Genomic DNA, 5,058 nt, shown 5'->3' with positions numbered 1-5,058 from the left:
CCCACTTTAGGAGGCAGTCTGTCCGTTCTCAGATCTCCAGCTGCGTGCTGGGAGAACCACTACTCTCTTCAAAGCTGTCAGTCAGACAGGGACATTTAAGTCTGTGGAGGTTCCTGCTGACTTTTTGTTTGTCTGTGCCCTGCCCCCAGAGGTGGAGCCTACAGAGGCAGGCAGTCCTCCTTGAGCTGTGGTGGGCTCCACCCAGTTCGAGCTTCCTGGCTGCTTTGTTTACCTAAGCAAGCCTGGGCAATGGCGGGCGCCCCTCCCCCAGCCTTGCTGCCACCTTGCAGCTTGATCTCAGACTGCTGTGCTAGCAATCAGCGAGACTCCGTGGGCATAGGACCCTCCGAGCCAGGTGCGGGACACAATCTCCTAGTGTGCCGTTTTCCAGGCCCGTTGGAAAAGTGCAGTATTAGGGTGGGACTGACCCGATTTTCCAGGTGCCTTCTGTTACCCCTTTCTTTGACTAGGAAGGGGAACTCCCTGACCCCTTGCGCTTCCCGAGTGAGGCAATGCCTCGCCCCGCTTTGGCTCACACACAGTGCGCTTCACCGACTGTCCTGCACCCACTGTTTGGCACTCCCTAGTGAGATGAAACTGGTACCTCAAACAGAAATGCAGAAATCACCCATCTTCTGTGTCGCTCAGGCTGGGAGCTGTAGACCGGAGTGTTCCTATTTGGCCATCTTGGCTCCACCCCCCTCAGTTAGATTTATTTCTAAGTATTTAATTTTTTAGATGCTATTGTAAATGGAATTTCTTCTTAATTTCCTTCTAGTGTATAGAAAACAATTGTTTTTGTGTGCTGATTTTGTACACGGCAACTTTGCTGAATTCATTCATTAGCTCTGAGTTTTCTTGTGGATTCTGTGGGGTTTTGTATACAAAGGATTATGTCATCTATACATAGAAATAGTTTCACCTATTCCTTTAGATTTGGATGACTTTTTTTTTTTTTTTGAGATGGAGTCTCACTCTGTTGCCCTGGCTGGAGTGTAATGGCACGATCTTGGCTTACTGCAACCTCCATCTTCTAGGTTCAAGCGATTCTCCCACCTCAGCCTCCTGAGTAGCTGGGATTACAGGCACCTGACATCATGGGGGGCTAATTTTTGCATTTTTTGTAGAGACAGGGTTTCACCATATTGGCCAGGCTGGTCTTGAACTCCTGATCTCAGGTGATTCACCTGCCTCAGCCTCTCAGAGTGCTGGGATTACAGGCGTGAGCCATCGCACCCAGCCACTTTGTTTTTTTGTATTTTTTGTAGAGACAGGGTGTCACTCTGTTGCTGAGGCTGGGCTCAAACTCCTGGGCTCAAAGGATCTGCCCACCTTGGCCTCCCAAAGTGCTGGGATTACAGGCGTGAGCCACCACACCTGGTCTATTTGCTTTTCTTGTCTGGCTAGAACTTTTAATTCAGTGTCAAACAGCAGTGGGAAACTTTTTCTTGTCCCTTATCTTAAGGGGAACTCATTCAGTTTTTTTACCATTGAATATAATTTTAGCTGTAAGTTTTCCAGAAACACACTCTATCATGTTGAAAAATTTTCCCTCTGTTCCTAATTTGCTGAGAGTTTTTTTTGTTTGTTTGCTTATTTTTGTTTTTTGAGATGGAGTCTCACTCTGTTGCTGAGGCTGGAGCGCAGTAGCACCATCTCGGCTCACTGCAACCTCTGCCTCCCTGGTTCAAGCAATTCTCACTGCTTCAGCCTCCCAAGTAGCTGGGATTACAGGTGCCCACCACCATGCACGGCTAATTTTTGTATTATTTAGTAGAGACAGGGTTTCACCATGTTGGCCAGGCTGGTCTTGAACTCCGGACTTCAGCTGATCCATCCGTCTAGGCCTCCCAAAGTGCTGGGATTACTGGTGTGAGCTGCTGCACCCAGCCGAGAGTTTTTATTATGAAAGGATGTTAAATTTCCTCAAATGCTTTTTCCATGTCAATTGAGATGATAATGTGATTTTTTTTCTTTTGTTCAAATAATGTGATGTACTACATTGATTAATTTTCTTCTGTTGAAACGTCCTTGCATTCATGGTAAAATCCTATTCGATTGTGAATAATCATTATAGTATACTGATGGAGTTAATTTGCTAATTTTTTTTTTTTTTTTTTTTTTTTGAGCTGGATTCTCACTCTGTCACCCAGGCTGGAGTACAGTGGCATGATCTCAGCTCACTGCAACCTCAGCCTCCTGGGTTCAAGCAATTCTCCTGCCTCAGCCTCCGAGTAGCTGGGATTTCAGGCACCTACCACCACGCCAGGCTAATTTTTGTATTTTTAGTAGAGGCAGGATTTCACCATGTTGACCAGGCTGGTCTCGAACCCCTGACCTCAGGTGATCCGCCTGCCTCGGCCTCCCAAAGTGCTGGGATTACAGGAGTGAGCCACCATGCCCGGCCTTGCTAATATTTGTTAAGGATTTTCCATCTATATTTATAAGCAATGTTAGTCTGCAATTTTCTTGCAATATCAGCTGGCTTTAATAGCAAGGTAATGCTGGTTTCACAGAATGCATAGCAAGTGTTCATTGCTATCCCCAAAACTTCAATTTTTTTTGGATTATTTGAGAAATAATTTGTGTCAATTTTTCTTTCTTTAGTAGAATTCACCTGTGAAGCCATCTGATTCAGGACTTTTCTTTTGGGGGAGTTTTTTCTTAATTATGTTTACAATCACTTTGTTGTGGAACTGTTGAGATTTTCTATTTCTTCCGTCAACCTACATAATTTCTACGTTTCAATAAATTTCTTCATTTCTTCTAGGTTGTCTATTTTTTCATCTATTTTTCTATTCTCTTATAATCCGTTATTTCTCTAAAATCAGTGGTAATGTCTCTATTTTTACTTTTATTACTTTTTTTGCACGTTTAGAGCTTTATTATCAGTCTATGCATAACTAAAGTTCAAAGCAAATTTAATTTTGCTTAAGGGAACATTGTAAAGTAACAGTTCTTGGTATTACATGCCTCATATAATCCATTTCAAACCATAGAGAATTATACCTTTGTGTCACTGTTTCAAGAGACAAACAAATTTGAACAGCTAAAACATCTTAAAAATGCACCAAGCTTATGAAGTCTCAAACAAAACTTGAATTTTCTGTACATATTCTTGTCAAATGAAGTAATTTCTTGTACACCACTTCTCTTGCCAACTGGTCTTTTTTTTTTTTTTGACCTAGATCGGCTAAGAGACCTAGAGAAGGATCTGGATGGCTTATGATTTCTCTCCCGAGACAGAGATCTCTCTCTTCCCCTATCTCTAGAAAGGGACCTGCTCCTGCTGCGAGAGAGGCTTCTCCTTCCTGGAGATCTGCGACGAGGTGGAGGACTCCTCCTGTGATAATCATCTCAAGGACGATGACCCCAAGAGGGAGGTGAGCCACGATTTCTACTTCTTTTTCACCATTCGACAGTTCCACTCTTACACAGCGGCCACATAGTGTTCTTCCATCTAGTTCTAAAACCACGTCAGCTGCATCTCGGGGATCTTCAAATTCAACAAAAGCAAAGCCGCGGGGGTTTCTAGCAACCCACACACTTCGGAGTGGTCCATACTAGCCAAAAGCCCGTTCCAATTCGGTCTTGTTGCCCTTGTTTCCAAGATTGCCTACATAAACCTTACAGTCCAATGGACAGGAATCACGATGCATTTCGACATCTACGGTAAAAAATGCGGAGGCTTAAATCCATACGCTCCGGTGGGTCTTTCCGCTTTCCTCCGGCCCAATACCCAGGGATGCTCTCGCTCACCTGGCGGCCACGAAATGGCAGTCCATTTTTATTTTTATTTAAGTCATTTGCATCTTTTCTCTTTTGTTTTTTGTCAATCTAGATAGAAGTTTGTCAATTTTGTTTCTTTCCCAATAAATTAATTGATTTTTTTCTGTCGTTTATTGTCTCTACTTTTTAAAAATCTGTGCTCTAATCTTTATTATTGTCTTATTTCTGCTATCTTTGGGTTTCATTTGCTCTTCATTTTCTAGTTCCTTACGATGTAAAGTTGAGTTATTGATTTGAGATCTTTTGTAATATAGACATTTACAGCTGTCAACTTCCCTCTTAGCCCAGCTTTTTTGTTGCATCTCATAAGTTTTGATATGTTGTGTTTTTATTTTCATTTATCTCAAGATATAAATATTCTTTGTGGTTTCTTCTTTGATGCATTAGTTTTGTGAGAGTGCGTTGTTTAATTTCCACGTATTTGTGAATTTTCTGGTGTTCCTTCAGTTATTGATTTCTGACTTCATACCATTGTGGTTAGAGAGGATACTTTGTGTGATATCTATACTGTTTAATCTATTAAAACATGTTTATGGCCTAACAGGTGGTCTATCCTAGAGAATATCCCATGTGCGCTTCAGAACAATGTGCATTCTGTTGTTACTGGGCTGAGTGTTCTGTATATGTCTGTTAGGGCTAGTTGGTTTATTTTGTTGTTCAAGTCCTCTAATTTCTTATCTTCTCTCTGGTGGTTTTATCCATTATTGAAAGTGAAATATTGAATTCTCAAACTATTACTCTAAGATTGCCTATTACAATTCTGTCGTGTTTTTGCTTCATATATTTTTGTTATTAGGTGTGTAAATATTTATACTTGCTATATATTTTTTCTGTTTTAAACCTTTTATTAATGTCCTTCTTTGTCTCTTGTAACCTTTTTGGATTTAAAATCTATTTTATCTGATATTACTATAGCCACCTCAGCTCTCTTTTGGTTACTATTTGCATGAAATATTTTTTACCATCCTTTCACTTTCAACCTATTAGTGTCTTTTGTCCTAAAGTGAGTCTCCTGTAGATAATAATTAGATCCTGTTTTTCTGTATCCATTTTCCCCATCTCTGTCTTTCAATTAGAGAACTTAATCCATTTATACTTAAAGTATTTACTGATAAGGAGTAAATATTATTGCCATTTTGTTATTTTTTTCTATGTGCCATTTCTTTATTGTCCCCTTTTTCTTCCATCATTGCCTATTTTGTGTTTAGCTGATTTTTTTCAGGGAAAAATTTTTATTTTCTTATTTCCTTTTGAGTGTATTGTATAGAT

The 5,058-nt window shown here is 40.5% G+C and overlaps 1 pseudogene; it reads right to left on the bottom strand.

Moving 5' to 3' along the window:
* Positions 1–3,659, bottom strand: part of LOC116484212 (serine/arginine-rich splicing factor 3-like) — a 25,906-nt pseudogene extending 22,247 nt beyond the window's left edge.
* Between the last annotated feature and the right edge of the window lie 1,399 nt (positions 3,660–5,058).

The sequence above is a fragment of the Hylobates moloch genome, unplaced genomic scaffold, assembly GCF_009828535.3.
Source record: "Hylobates moloch isolate HMO894 unplaced genomic scaffold, HMol_V3 SCAFFOLD_15, whole genome shotgun sequence".
Taxonomy (NCBI): domain Eukaryota; kingdom Metazoa; phylum Chordata; class Mammalia; order Primates; family Hylobatidae; genus Hylobates; species Hylobates moloch.
Note: the sequence above shows the minus strand (reverse complement) of the source record. Positions and strands in the feature narration are given on the sequence as shown.